The 16,426-nt window shown below is 45.0% G+C and overlaps 1 long non-coding RNA gene across 1 annotated transcript in view; it reads left to right on the top strand.

The window, feature by feature from the left end:
- LOC137339977 (uncharacterized) overlaps positions 1 to 12,749 on the top strand; it is a 155,489-nt gene extending 142,740 nt beyond the window's left edge. Inside the window, exon 3 of the long non-coding RNA XR_010966669.1 lies at positions 12,061 to 12,749. This is a non-coding gene — a long non-coding RNA (uncharacterized lncRNA). The remainder of the gene's footprint in view (positions 1 to 12,060) is intronic.
- Positions 12,750 to 16,426: the final 3,677 nt, after the last annotated feature.

Raw genomic sequence — 16,426 nt, 5'->3', positions numbered from 1 at the left:
GGAGAGCTGTCCCACAGGCTAGTCAAGCAACAGCCTGGCATAGCCATACTCACAGAATCATACCTTTCAGCCAATGTCCCAGACTCTTCCATCACCATCCCTGGGTCTGTCCTGTCCCACCGGCAGGACAGACCCACCAGAGGTGGCGGTACAGTGATATACTGTCAGGAGGGCATGGCCCTGGGAGTCCTCAACATTGACTCTGGACCCCATGAAATCTCATGGCATCAGGTCGAACATGGGCAAGGAAACCTCCTGCTGATTACCACCTACCGTCCTCCCTCAGCTGATGAATCAGTCCTCCTCCATATTGAGAAGCACTGAGGGTAGCAAGGGCACAAAATGTACTCTGGGTGGGGGACTTCAATGTCCATCACCAAGACTGGCTCGGTAGCACCACTACTGACCGAGCTGGCCGAGTCCTGAAGGACATAGCTGCCAGACTGGGCCTGCGGCAGGTGGTGAGCGAACCAACACGAGGGAAAAACTTACTTGACCTCGTCCTCACCAATCTACCTGTCGCAAATGCATCTGTCCATGACAGTATTGGTAGGAGTGACCACCGCACAGTCCTTGTGGAGATGAAGTCCCATCTTCACACTGATGACACCATCCAACGTGTTGTGTGGCACTACCACCGTGCTAAATGGGATAGATTCAGAACAGATCTAGCAGCTCAAAACTGGGCATCCATGAGGCATTGTGGGCCATTAGCAGCAGTAGAATTGTATTCCAGCACAATCTGTAACCTCATGGCCCGGCATAGTCCTCAATCTACCATTACCAACAAGCCAGGGGACCAACCCTGGTTCAATGAGAAGTGTAGAAGAGCATGCCAGGAGCAGCACCAGGCATACCTAAAAATGAGGTGCCAACCTGGCGAAGCTACAACTCAGGACTACATGCATGCTAAACAGCGGAAGCAACATGCTATAGACAGAGCTAAGCGATTCCACAACCAACGGATCAGATCAAAGCTCTGAAGTCCTGCCACATCCAGTCGTGAATGGTGGTGGACAATTAAACAACTAACGGGAGGAGGAGGCTCTGCAAATATCCCCATCCTCAATGATGGCGGAGTCCAGCATGGTGAGTGCAAAAGAAAAGGCTGAAGCGTTTGCAGCCATCTTCAGCCAGGAGTGCCGAGTGGATGATCCATCTCGGCCTCCTCCCGATACCCCTTCCATCACAGAAGCCAGTCTTCAGCCAATTCGAGTCACTCCACGTGATATCAAGAAACGGCTGAGTGCAGTGGATGCAGCAAAGGCTATGGGCCTCGACAATATCCCAGCTGTAGTGCTGAAGACTTGTGCTCCAGAACTAGCTGCGCCTCTAGCCAAGCTGTTCCAGTACAGTTACAACACTGGCATCTACCCGACAATGAGGAAAATTGCCCAGGTATGTCCTGTCCAGAAAAAGCAGGACAAATCCAATCCGGCCAATTACCGCCCCATCAGTCTACTCTCAATCATCAGCAAAGTGATGGAAGGTGTCGTCGACAGTGCTATCAAGCGGCACTTATTCAACAATAACCTGCTCACCGATGCTCAGTTTGGGTTCCGCCAGGACCACTCGGCTCCAGACCTCATTACAGCCTTGGTCCAAACATGGACAAAAGAGCTGAATTCCAGAGGTGAGGTGAGAGTGACTGCCCTTGACATCAAGGCAGCATTTGACCGAGTGTGGCACCAAGGAGCCCTAGTAAAATTGAAGTCAATGGGAATCAGGGGAAAATCCCTCCAGTGGCTGGAGTCATACCTAGCACAAAGGAAGATGGTAGTGGTTGTTGGAGGCCAATCATCTCAGCCCCAGGACATTGCTGCAGGAGTTCCTCAATGCAGTGTCCTAGGCCCAACCATCTTCAGCTGCTTCATCAATGATCTTCCCTCCATCATAAGGTCAGAAATGGGGATGTTCGCTGATGATTGCACAGTGTTCAGTTCCATTCGCAACCCCTCAAATAATGAAGCAGTCCGAGCCCGCATGCAGCAAGACCTGGACAACATCCAGGCTTGGCCTCATAAGTGGCATGTAACATTCGCAGCAGATAAGTGCCAGGCAATGACCATCTCAAACAAGAGAGAGTCTAACCACCTCCCCTTGACATTCAACGGCATTACCATCGCCAAATCCCCCACCATCAACATCCTGGGGGTCACCATTGACCAGAAACTTAACTGGACCAGCCATATAAATACTGTGGCTACAAGAGCAGGTCAGAGGCTGGGTATTCTGCGGCGAGTGACTCACCTCCTGACTCCCCAAAGCCTTTCCACCATCGACAAGGCACAAGTCAGGAGTGTGATGGAATACTCTCCACTTGCTTGGATGAGTGCAGCTCCAACAACACTCAAGAAGCTCGACACCATCCAGGACAAAGCAGCCCGCTTGATTGGCACCCCATCCACCACCCTAAACATTCACTCCCTTCACCACCAGCGCACTGTGGCTGCAGTGTGTACCATCCACAGGATGCACTGCAGCAACTCGCCAAAGCTTCTTCGACAGCACCTCCCAAACCCGCGACCTCTACCACTTGGAAGGACAAGATCAGCAGGCACATGGGAATAACACCGCCTGCACGTTCCCCTCCAAGTCACACACCATCCCGACTTGGAAATATATCGTCGTTCCTTCATCGTCGCTGGGTCAAAATCCTGGAACTCCCTTCCTAACAGCACTGTGGGAGAACCGTCACCACACGGACTGCAGCGGTTCAAGAAGGCGGCTCACCACCACCTTCTCAAGGACAATTAGGGATGGGCAATAAATGCCGGCCTCGCCAGCGACGCCCACATCCCATGAACGAATAAAAAAAAAAGGTGGCAGGTCAAAACAGGCGAAAGCAAATCGGCTGCCCATTTTACACTCTACCCAAATTTAAGAACATAAGAAATTGGAGCAGGAGTAGGCCATAGGGCCTCTCGAGCCTGCTCCACCATTCAATAAGATCATGGCTGACCTTCGACCTCAACTCCGCTTTCCTGCCCGATCTCCATATCCCTTAGAGTCCAAATATCCATCGATTTCAGCCTTGAATATACTCAACAACTAAGCATCCACAGCCCTTTGGGGTAGAGAATTCCAAAGATTCACAATCCTCTGAGTGAAGAAATTTCTCCTTATCTCAGTATTAAATGGACGCCCCCTTATCCTAAGACTATGCCCCCTAGTTCTAGACTCTCCAGCCAGGGGAAATGGCCTCTCAGCATCCACGCTGTCAAGCCCTCTCAGAATCTTCTATGTTTCATTGAGATCACCTCTCATTCTAAACTCCAGAGAGTATAGGCCCGTTCTACTTAATCTTTCCTCATAAGGCAACCCTGTCAACCCAGGAATCAATCTAGTGAACCTTCGTTGCACCGCCTCTAAGGCAAGTATATCCTTCCTTATGTAAGGAGACCAAAACTATACGTAGTACTCAAGGTGTGGTCTCACTAGGGCCCTGTATAATTGTAGCAAGACCTCCTTACTCTTGCAAGCCAACTTCTTTGCAGTAAAGGCCAAAATTTATTTTCCAATGGCAAAGAAAATCAGGCTGAGTGTAAAATGGGCTGCCGATTGGCAATTGCCTGCTTTGCATTACCTTCCAAGACCAATTTCACTCGCAAAGAGAAGTGGATGTCCAGGTAGAATGGTGGAGGCGAAAACCTTGGATTTGGTTAAAAAAATTAGCTGAGATGGGGACTATAGTGTTCTTCCTGGGTGGATGAACTAAGATTGAACTCAAAGGCATTCCTCATCTGACTCTATCTTTGATCTGAAAGGGTGACCATGGGCACTGTATGGAGTCAGTTTCACACCACTAATTGTTTTTGAAATACAATGGCGGTTGTTATGTAGGCAAGGACAGCAGCCACTTCTCCCACCGCAATTTCTCACAAACAGCAATGAGTTTTGTCACACTTCAGAATGTTTTTTTCCCGTCATGGAAAGGTATGTTTGTGTTTTCAAACAAAGCCAAATTTTCACGGGTTTAAAAAAACCCCACAGCAGGCAATGAAGGTTTGTATAAAAGCCAGATCAGGCCAGTTTGTGGAATGTTGCAACGCTCAGTCTATTTCAAATTGAGACAATTAGCTCATTACTGACTCTAACCCAGGATGGCCCCTATTAATTTAAGAATAACAGGAGATTTGTCCTTTAAACCTGTATCCCAAGGGGGAGGAAAGAAACATAGGAACATAGAAAATAGGAGCAAGAGTAGGCCATTTGGCCCTTCGGGCCTGCTCCGCCATTCAAAATGATCATGGCTGATCGTCTAACTCAGTACCCTGTTCCCACTTTTTCCCCATGTCCCTTGATCCCTTTAGCATTAAGAAATATATCTATCTCCTTCTTGAATACATCTAATGACTTGGCCTCCACTGTCTTCCGTGGTAGAGAATTCCACAGGTTTACCACCCTCTGAGGGAAGAAATTTCTCCTCATCTCGGTTCTAAATGGCATACCCCGTATCCTGAGATGGTGATCCCTGGTTCTGGACTCCCCAACCATCAGGAACATCCTCCCTGCATCTAGTCTGTCTAGTCCTGTTAGAATTTTATATGTTTCGATGAGATCACCTCTCATTCTTCTAAACTTTAGTGAATATAGGCCTAGTCGACCCAATCTCTCCTGATACGTCAGTCCAGCCATCCCAGGAATCAGTCTGGTAAACCTTTGTTGCACTTCCTCCATGGCAAGGACATCCTTCCTCAGATAAGGAGACCAAAACTGCACGCAATACTCCAGATGTGGTCTCACCAAGGCCCTGTTTAACTGCAGTAAGACATCCCTGCTCCTGTACTCAAATCAATAGGTAGCTGGTTCTATTGACTAACCTACTGGTGAATTACAGAATGAGGAAGGAATCACAGGAACCAGTCCAACCATTGTCTGGGAAAACAAAGTGGGTGATTTTAAACCCCAAGAACGGGTGGGTTAGGGGGGGTGGGAGTTGAAAATAGTTGTTTTTTGGGTCACGGCCGCAACCCGGCTTTATTTCCGGGTTTAACGTCAGCGCGTAAAAGTACAGGCTTCCCACTGGGAATGTAAAGTCTGAAAATTTTGCTGTTGTGACCCAAAAAAACCAACTATTTTCAACTGCCACCTGCCCCCAACCCACCCGTTCTTGGGGTTTAAAATCACTCCCAAAGAGTCAAAATCAAATTGCTGACCAGGAAAAGTTAAGCGGGTCTGTTAATAGAAATAGTTTGCTCTTTTTATTATTTTTCTTTTTCTCAAGGATGGTTCCGCAGATAGTGGAATCAAGGTGAGATTTGATTACGTCTGTTACTCTGTTCATTTGCATGTCATCTGTGAAATGAAGCAGCTAAATAAGAACATAAGAACATAAGAAATAGGAGCAGGAGTAGGCCAATCGGCCCCTCGAGCCTGTTCCGCCATTCAATAAGATCATGGCTGATCTGATCCTAACCTCAAATCTAAATTCATGTCCAATTTCCTGCCCGCTCCCCGTAACGCCTAATTCCCTTTACTTCTAGGAAACTGTCTATTTCTGTTTTAAATTTATTTAATGATGTAGCTTCCACAGCTTCCTGGGGCAGCAAATTCCACAGACCTACTACCCTCTGAGTGAAGAAGTTTCTCCTCATCTCAGTTTTGAAAGAGCAGCCCCTTATTCTAAGATTATGCCCCCTCGTTCTAGTTTCACCCATCCTTGGGAACATCCTTACCGCATCCACCCGATCAAGCCCGTTCACAATCTTATATGTTTCAATAAGATCGCCTCTCATTCTTCTGAACTCCAATGAGTAGAGTCCCAATCTAAACGATTCATATCTGGTCTTGTTTCACTAAAGTATTTCAATCCACCTTTGGAAAGATTGACGAAGCACATGTGGGGGCACTTGTGGAAGACACAATTGGCCAGAATTTGATGGAGTGGGGCATCTCATGGAATTAGTTAAGGGAGGAATGGTGGCCAGGACCTCAGAAGAACTCCCTGCCCTTCTTGAATAGCATCACAGGAGTTAAAACATCCACCTGAATGGAGAAACAGGACTTTGGTTTAACATGAAGCTCCTCTGACAACGAAGTGCACCCTCAGTACTGCACTGGAGTGTAGGCCGAGATTATGTGTTCAAGTTCTGGCACTGTATTGGATAATAGTCTTCTCATTTCTCTTGTCAGTTTTATTTGCACCTGCAACAGGAAGATTGAAGCTCTGAAGAGGGAATCGAAAATATCCGTGGCAAAGATTTAGGAGTGAAATATTGACTGAGGGGTGGAAATCACACTCTGCAGTGTTAGTGATGAAAAAAGACTTGCATTTATACAGTGCCCTCCATGACCTCAGGATATCCCAAAGCGCTTTACAGGCAATGAAGTACTATTGAAGTGTAGTCACTATTGTAATGTAGGAAACATGGCAGCCAATTTGCACAAGGCAAGGTTCCACAAACAGCAATGTGATAATGACCAAATAATCTGTTTTGATGGTGTTGGTTGAGTTAACATATTTGCATGAAAATTTGTTGCTAATTATAAGAAGGGCGTAAACCATTTTTGGGTTACTAACATTCCATAGCACAACTTCAGTCCCTCAGTGTCAAAACGTGACATTTCCACACATGTCAGACTAGAGAAAGATAGCTCCTCACAATCCCCATAGAACTTCAGCTTTTAGATAAGCTAATACACAGGCCAGAATGTGTTACTCAGCAGTAACACATGAAAGTCTTCACATAAATCATAAAAATTGATGATTGAATTACCTGATTTGAACTGAAGTGCTATTATAACACACGATTTGAGCTGCAGTGATACTGGATTTCATTTCACTCTGTTACCAGGGAAACACCATACCTTGCACTATCATAACACATCAACAATCACATGTGTAACACTCAGCTCAACAGCCTACCAGTGTGGGCTCAACTACGATCAATTCTTCTACAGGATATAGAGAATAAGCCACATTAGAACAGAATTTATCAAGATATAAAATCAGGGTTGGCACAGCATTCAGTTAACCCCAGAAGATCCCATTGTGTCATCTAGATTAATTTTAAAGCAAAATAAATCCATTAGTACACAATGGAAATGTGCTTTGTAAATATACAGGATTATCTTGGTGGCTCATGTGATACAACCAAATTAAAAAATACCCATGAAGTAGCTAGCAGGTCCATCGGCATTAGATAGCCTGGCTTTTCTTTGAAATGTTGACAGATACTGATGGGCCTTCAGCTTTTGCTTCAGATTTCCAACAGCCACACTTTTTTTTAACCCCACCCCCCTTTTATTTTTACAAGAAATAACATTCGACATTTGCAGTTTCAAAATTGGATGAATGCTAAATGTTGAAATGTGATTAAGGACAGTTAAGCCCGATGAAGGACACCCTTGAGATTTTCAAACAAAGCCACAGTGGAACAAGGTGGGGGGGGGGACGACAGTAACAGGAACGGTGATTAATAGTAATAATGGACTCTCCTGTGTTGTGCCAGGCAATGAGGAGAGTAGGCTGACCGAAGGAACAGATCGATCATCTCATCCTTTCGATCAAAAGGCCTCGTCACCTCTCACCACCTCCCCAGCAGCACTTAAGCCACAATTGGGGATATGTCCTTAGTAGATAATGGCTGAGAAAATGGTAAATACTTTTAACATCACAATTCAGTTGCTGTAGTAGTAATCATCTATTATAATTCCATGTAACCATTCTTTAACACCTTAGCCCTATCCTTGCTGTCACACGACAATGTATTTTGTGCCAATACAACAACTGTCAACTCAATTCATTGCTGTTTGGGCTTTCTTCCCCCCCAAAATGGCCACCGGTCACTTCTGTTGATAGATGAGAGACAGCTCACTTTTTTGGGATGTATTACAGAATTGCAGGTATATGAAGGGCATGCAGCACCATAAATACATACAGAGGGCAAATAGACAGTTGTGTAGACTTGGGTAGCCCTACGCTAGAATGGAAAGGATGTTGACTTTAGGCCAATGGAAACAGGATGAGCAGGGCAGGCAACATCTGGGGGGTGCGGTTGTCATCTTTCTGCTCTTCCTAAGACCTTGGTCCATCTGAGTTGGATGAGGGGTAGAATGGTTGGAAGGGGAGAATCCCCTTGATGAGGGCCCAGATGTTTTGGTAGCTTTCCAGCTTCAAGTGTAGCCGGCGCAACACCCATTTTGTTTGCTGCATTTCCCACAACCATTTGTCTACACGTTTATAGTGGGGAGTGGATAGGGCAACCTAGCTGCAGTACACAATTCATTGGAGTCAAAGGGAGCTGTGGAAGCTTGGAAACATTCAGGCAATCCTTGCTTCTCAGGCAGCTGGCTGATGAGATGTACCTTAAAGTAATGTACTACATCAGGAAATGTTCTTAAAAAAAGAAATAACATGTTTATAGAGCACCGGGTCATATCCCTGAGGAATGTCTCAAAGTACTTTGTATACAATCAATTATTTTAAAGTGCAGAGACTATTGTTATGTGGACAAACTTGAGTGCCACTTTCAACATTATGTCATGAGATGAACAGCCAGTTAATTGCTTTGCATGGTGTTGGTGGAGGGAGGAACTTGGGTCAAAAGGACCCACTCTTCTTGAATAGTACCATGGGATCCAATGAAACAAGCGGACAATCCATACTCTCTGTTTAATGTGTCATCAGAAGCACTGTGCTCTTGGCAATGTAGCATTACCTCACTAATGCACTGGAAGGTCAACAGAAATTACATGCTTAAGTTGTGGAGTAAGGCTTAGTAACACATGACCTTCTGACTCAGAAGCAAGAGTGCTACCAATTGCGCCAAGCTGACACTGGAGTAGATTTTATGAATTCTAGCTGGCAGTGTGGAGCTTCACACACCAGGAGCACCCATCAGGAACATGGGTACAGAGGTCGGCGAAACCAACCCCTCCCCTCAGAACACTCCCAACATGCTCTCCTGGTGCTCAAAGCTCCCTGTCGCGGAGACAATCTGCCTTTGAAAGTAAACAATCATAAACTTTTTCTCAATTCCTTTTCAGTAACATTCCAATATTTAATTCAGGATATAAAATGATCATGCAGCACCAACACAGAATCCAGTGAAGCTCAGCGCTTGTGTTAACAGCACAAAAAAAAAATCCCTTTTGAACATGAAATACTTCACAAAATATACAGGGTGCTTTATTTAGAAAACGCAGAAACTCTGGAGAGTCGTCAATGTAATCCCAAGGTTCAGGTAACTGGTGTAAACCACTTGAGCTTCACTCATGCTGTTTCTAACACCAGATGCATCTTCTTCCATAGATCAATACCTCATAATTGCTCTAAGGTATCCACTTTTCTCTATTTAAGTTATTTAATTTTTGTCACCTGCGAGTTAGCAGGTATTGCACTCTTTGTAAATGTCGAATGGCACTGCTCTCATGAGTACACGATTCAATCAATTGCCCCAAGGGCACTTTGGGAATCTTCATGCCGGCTTTACTATAGATTATAAAAATATTTATATAATCGCTCGTCACTTCTCAATTTGTCCCAATTTTAAATTCAAGAAGAGCTACTTCATTCAGTGGTTTGGTTTTTAAATTAATCTGTTAGTAAACAGATTACTGAGTGAGAGAGAAGTACAATATCTTTTTGAATTTTATTTTCCTCCTACTTCTTTTTCTTCATTTTTTTTTTCTCCTCTTCTCCTTTTCTGATGGTGTCGACTCCTTTCCGGAGGTACTGTTCCATGGCTGCCCTCGGTTATCTCACACCAGTGGCCAACCTTCACCGTCGAACCAAGACAGTTGGGTACTTTGGCTCTTAAAGGCCTACAGGTTGCCATGAAGCTAGCCCTGCTACTGAAGGGTAGGAATGGTTGCAACAAAACCACGGCAACAAACAACATCCTTCTTAGATTCAGCTTTGGAGGTCTGGCTGCAGGAGATTCTGGGCAGAAAGGTGGTCCTTTATGGGGCAGAAAGGTGGTCCTTTATGGGGCAGATTGGCAGCCCCCATGATGAGGAGCCTGGATACTTTCTCACCTATGACTGCAGGTGAAGAGGAAATCTCCAAAAGATTTCCAAGGTTAAATGTGCTCACACTTTACTTTGTTTTATAAACTTAGAATGTATCTTAACAACACTCCACTGTAAGCTCAGTGGACCTCCTCAGAGAGAATACAAAGAACCCTGGCAATTGCTCACTTATTTTCCAAATATACGGCCAGATTTTAGTGCTGGACTAGCTTGCTGCCATGTCAACGGCCCTGTGGTCCATGAAATGTGGCAGGGACAATGGGTCCACATTCGGAAGGTAATTGATCCCTTTGGGATCTTTGAACATCTTTGGGGCTTTAAGGAGGCTCAGGCCAGAACCCGTTCCTGCTCTCAGCAGGATCTGCTGGCCTAAAGTGAAAATGCTGGATTTAATTCCCAGGATAGTCCAGGAACGCCCCCAGAAATTCCCCAAACTACTGCTGGGACGTTGGGGGTGGGGGGAAGGTGCATGGAAAATACACCCATTCTGCACCCCCCCCACCCTTCCAAAATAAGGTTACCCGAGTGAGGACAAATGGGATGCAAATCTGGTGGTTCTGGGTTCTACCTCAAATTGTACCACCACCTCCGCACCACCCCCCTCCACGGCAACCCATCAGATTGCACCACATTTCCACCCTTCCTGACCTCCAGAATTTCAATTGTAAACAATTTTACAACACCAAGTTATAGTCCAGCAATTTTATTTTAAATTCACAAGCTTTCGGAGATTTTCTCCTTCCTCAGGCAAATTTGCCTGAGGAAGGAGAAAATCTCCGAAAGCTTGTGAATTTAAAATAAAATTGCTGGACTATAACTTGGTGTTGTAAAATTGTTTACAATTGTCAACCCCAGTCCATCACCGGCATCTCCACATCATGTCCAGAATTTCAGGCAGATGTAGGTGACATTGCAAATGCTTTGAAAGAGGTGTTTACAATACTGCTTTCCATAGCCACCATTACCTTAATGTGCCACACAGTCCTGACGATATTTATTTCCCATTTCCTTGCCTTTAATATTTACCGTGTTTTAACAATCAGCAAAAAACCACACAGTTAACGCAACAGACACTACTATGGCCGGGAGATTCCTCGGGGCTGCTCCCTCCCCGCCACGCGTGACATCGCCAGGAAGACCCTGTCTGCAGGCGTGAGGAGTGTCCGCCACATCTCGGGGGAAGTAACGGCGGCGGAGCGGAAATTCCCGGCCTACAATTAGCATTTCAGTGGTTAGAATGGGAGAGGGTTAAGAGAGATAAGATAGAGGGGGGGGGAGGGAGAAAAATCACCGAGTGTACTTTGGTAGCTATCAATATTGGCCGATATCTTTCTGTTGGAGATGTTTTGTATGTGGAAGTGAAATTTAATCTGTAATTTTAAAAAAAAAGACTTTTTTTTCCTTTGGTAGTTGGTGTCTCAGAGAACTCATGTAGGGAACTCATTTCGTGTAAGATCTCTATCTGGAATCTTTTAATTTAAAAAAGATTTTCTCCACCTTGCGCCTCAGGTATTTAGCCCGCTCTGCGAGATCTTTGTCCTGCTGGTAGTTGAAATACTCTGCTGCCAGCAGTAAAAATCGTTTTAAATTAAAGGCAGAGATCTCATGTGAAATGAGTTCCTTACATCAGAAAAACTGACAAGGCTCAGGACTGTGTGCGCGAGAGCAATCTGGCTGGAGAAAACCCAAGGAGCTGGAAGGCAGTGAGCTGTCATGGACATGGGATTCAATGTGCTTGTTTGCTGGTTAAAGCAGTGGATAGATTTTCTATAACTTGTGTCTTGTAGAGCCATGGGAGTCCCACATGCAATCAAATAAGCGCTGCTCCTCTGATTGGGGTGGCATGACTGTATGAATTTGGACAAATGGAGCTGGTAATTCAACTAACTTCAAGCAAAATGGCTGTGAAATGTGATATGGGTGCCTGCAGGGGACACATATCAAGGTGCTAAGAAGCTGCTTGTATTACAGCATTAAATGGGAGTTATGTGTATTTTCCTGTTTCATTGGTAAAGTTTTTGCTGTTAAAAAAAAATTGTCCTCTAACCAACCTCTGATTTTTGAATCATTTTCATCCTTTAACAGGTGAAAGACACTGATCTCAGCCTGAGTACGCAAGGCTCGCTGGACATACATCAATTATACAGAAGGCATTGGTTGGAGCTCAAAAGACTCATTGTGATCAAAGGTTAAGCAAGAGCACAAAATGCACTCTGGCTCAGTAATATCACCAGTGACCGAGCTGGCCGAGTCCTGAAATACAGAGTGATATTGCTGCTGCAGTTCTTCCTTCTCTCCAACCATCAGACGCTTCATCAGTGACCTTCCTTCCATTGTAAGGTCAGGAATAGAGCTATTCACTGGCAATTCTAATTCATGAACATACAAACAATGGCGGACAGGAAAAGACCCTGTCCATCCAGCCTGTCCCACACAATCTGTGATACCTTGTGCATCACAATATACTCACTCTCCACTCCACCTCAAACCATGTGATCTCCTGGGAGAGGTGAAAAACAAGATAAAAACCCAGATCAATTGGTCAATTTGGGGGAAAAAAAATAGGGGAAATTCCCCCTCCAACCCCACCCACCGCCCCCCCCAAGCCCCCATTGGCGATCGAAACTAGTCCAGGAGATCACTCTGGCCCTGATAATTCCATGCAATACCTTCCTTTTGTACAAGGTGATCTCCGCCCCAGCCAGAAACAGGTCCAGCTCTCGCTTTAAGGAATTCAGAAAACTGGCATCCACCACACGAGTCGGCAGCCTGTTCCAGAGGTAAGAACATAAGAAATAAGAGCAGGAATGGGCCATAAGGCCCCTCGAGCTATTCAATAAGATCATGGCTGATTTTCTACCTCAACTCCACTTTCGCGCCCTATCCCCATATCCCTTGACTCCCTTAGTGTCCAACAATCTATCTACCTCTGCCTTGAATATACTCAACGACTCAGCATCCACAGCCCTCTGGAGTAGAGAATGCCAAAGATTTACAACCCTCTGGTCCACTATTATCCGGGAAAAGAACCACCTCCTGCCATCCAATCCTAGATGAGGCCTTGTACAATTTAAAATTGTGACCCCTGGTCCTCCCTAACCTATTTAATTGGAACAAACTATCAACTCAAACACAATCTATTCCCTTCGTCATCTCAAACCTCGATCAGATCACCCCTAAGTCTAAGCTTCTCTAAAGTGTAGAGACCCAACTCTTTTAGCCTATCTTGATAACCAAGATGCTTTAAACTGAGAATGAATCTAGCAGCCCTCCTCTGCACCCTTTCCATAGACTCAATAACACCCTTTTAATTTTAATCAACGGAAAAATTACGGGCTGGGATCGCACAGTTTCAGGACATGATCCTGACAGGTGCCAAGGTTGTAGAAACAGACTTTCTACCTCTGTTACTTGTGAGTTATCAAGTCTGCATATTACTCCGTCAAATGAAAGTCATGTTTCTCTGCTCTCGATAACCCATCTGATCCTCTAAGCATCAAACACCCGTACTTGCAAACACAGCATGGTTTCTATGGATTTTCTTCTCAGTTCTACAAAAAAGTAACTCATGATAGAGAAGCAACAACAAACATAAATCGAGCAGTTAGTAAATCTGTTATACATCATGGAATATACTCGGAAAGACTTTGTTCCTCCCCCCCCCCCCAGCCTATTCCTAAATGTTCCAGTTAACATGTCGAGTATTGGATGGCAGAATAGCCTCCTTCTGTGCTGTGACCTTTCTATGATTAGACTGCAGCACTTAATAGAAAATAATGCTTTCATTGAAATTCCATTGATTTTGGCGTACATCTAAGAGAAACAGAAGTTCATTTATAACATTGAATTCAAAACTTTTTACCCAGTTGGAACTGAGTCATGTTTCAGAACTGAGCATTGACCACCGCCCCCCATTGCGCATTTATGATACAGGTGAAAAATCCAGAGGCATGTCAACTCCTGAACCCACGAGAGTGCTTACATTTGCTTTCAAACCCATCCCAGATGCCTACTACCGAGCAAAGTGCTCTGAAAAGTCCTTTCATTATACTAATGCAACAACTCATGCTCTTTTTCAAGCCGGTGCTGGCTTCATCCATGCACACAACGGATTTCTGACCGAACAGGAGTCGTTTAGGAATCCCGAGCACGTGTGAACAGAGGTGAGGACTTGGAGAACTCCGGGAGGGGCAAACAGACACACCTGGTCCATCCTGTAGCAGCATGTTCTCCCCCTACAACACCCAGACAGCTTCCTCAGTGGTATTTGATCTCTGCATTAATAACTTGCTTACCTATGGCCATTTCAGCCAGTTATTTTATACTTTGAAACTAACCAGACCACACACAGAACGCACATTGCATGACAGTGATGTATAAAAATATTTCTTAACTTGCAAAATAATGGTTAATAAATATGTTGCCCATCAGCAAGACCTGTTTCTATTTTGTATTTTTGATATGTTAACTGATCTCCGGTGGTGTTGCTCATGGAGCAAATTTATTTAATGATTAGTTCATTTCCCGTGACTCTCAGTAAGTCACAGAATATGGGTTTTATCTTATCTGTCCCTCATCTTCAAGTTGCTGTTTTTCTCTGTCTTTCTCTCCTGCTCCTCTCTCTCTCTAACTCTTCCTTTGCTTCTCTCTGCCCTCTTCTGCTGCTCTGTCTTTTTCTTCTTACCTATTGGGTGGTGTGGTGTGGCAGGGAAAGAGGCCACCAATGACTGGAAGCTGCATTTGGAGTGGAGGATGCAGGGCAAATGTGTCTCCTCAGAAACTTCCTTCCTATTTCCTGTCCCCATCACCTGCGTTTCCCCTCCACTGCCTCGCTCCCTACTTCTTCCCCTTTCAACTATCCGCTCAACCCCGTATGCTCCTCTTCATTCAACTAACACTCCTCTCACACTTAATCCTTTATCTGCTCCCACTTGCTTCTCCAAACAGTAGGTGGAAAGAGCCCAGAGATCCCTCAGCCTCAACATGTTTCCTCCCCCCACTAGCCCACCCTCTCCCCTTACAATCCCATCCCCTCCCCCTCAATATCATGTTCTCTCTCTCATCTTAATGCATTTTCTGAAGTTTATAGAACACAAAACAAAAGTTGCAATATGTGTCTAATCAGTACCCCAGTCTCTGTTTAAAAATAAAACACTAATGTAAACTTTACCTGAATGAAGCTTTTGAAACTTATCCTCTAACTTTTGAAAAACAACTCAGCAGAAACTGCCAAAAAGCTAAAGTAAAAAATAATCATGAGTACAGCTGACTAAAGGTTACTGATGCATCCTGAAAAATTAGGAATACTGCACATGCTTAGATGGCACAATCCAAATTCGCCTCCCATCGTCACTGCTCTGGGCAGAAACATTGTTCCCAAAATTCTGTTAGGATGCAAGGGCAGAGGTTTGGATGGATTGCCTATGGGGAACCCACAATCTGGGGTGGAATGTCCCTCAGATCAAAGTATTACTGGTGGCATTCCCCAGCTATCCCAGAAATTCTGCACAGTATGTCAACAATAAGCCCAGCAGGACCCATCCCAACTAAGAGTATCTGTAGGTTCCTTACTAAGGCCCCAAAAAGGTTTGCCGAAGATTATCCATCTCAATGGGGATCGATTACCTTACAATCAATAATGTTTCCCTTTGGAGAAAGGAAGGAAAGATTTTAGACTATTGAGGGCCTTATATCCACTAGTAGAGCATCATGGTGCCACTGACTTTTGCTACCAGCAGTTGAAACAGGCACAAGTCACCCAAACCAACTATGGAAATGATTTCTCACTCTGTCTCTGTCACTCTCACTCTTTCGGCTGCCAGAATTTTGGACCCATCAAGTCCAAGCCCAAGCTTTTGCTAGTCCCATTCACCCATCATCTGTGCCCGCTGACCTACATTGGCTCCCGGTCCAGGAACACCTCGATTTTAAAATTTTCATCCTTGTTTTCCAATCCCTCCATGGTCTCGCCCCTCGCTATCTTTCTAACTCCAGCCCCACAACCCTCAGATCTCTGTGCTCCTCCAATTCTTGCCTTTTGCACATCCCCGATTTTAATAGCTCCACCATTGGTGGCCAGACCTTCAGCTGCCTCGGCTCTAAACTCTGGAATTCCTTCCCTAAACCACTCCGTCTCTCTACCTCTCTCTCCTCCTTTAAGATTCTTCTTCCTTCCAATGACCTTCCCTCCATCATAAAGGTCAGAAATGGGGATGATTGCACAGTGTTCAGTTCCATTTGCAACCCCCCAGATAACGAAGCAGTCCGTGCCCACATACTGCAAGACCTGGACAACATCCAGGCTTGGGCTGATAAGTGGCAAGTAACATTCATGCCAGACAAGTACCAAGCAATGACCATCTCCAACAAGAGAGAATCTAACCACCTCCCCTTAACACTCAATGGCATTACCATCACCGAATCCCCCACCATCAACATCCTGGCGGTCACC

This window comes from Heptranchias perlo, chromosome 21, assembly GCF_035084215.1.
Source record: "Heptranchias perlo isolate sHepPer1 chromosome 21, sHepPer1.hap1, whole genome shotgun sequence".
NCBI lineage: Eukaryota > Metazoa > Chordata > Chondrichthyes > Hexanchiformes > Hexanchidae > Heptranchias > Heptranchias perlo.
Note: the sequence above shows the minus strand (reverse complement) of the source record. Positions and strands in the feature narration are given on the sequence as shown.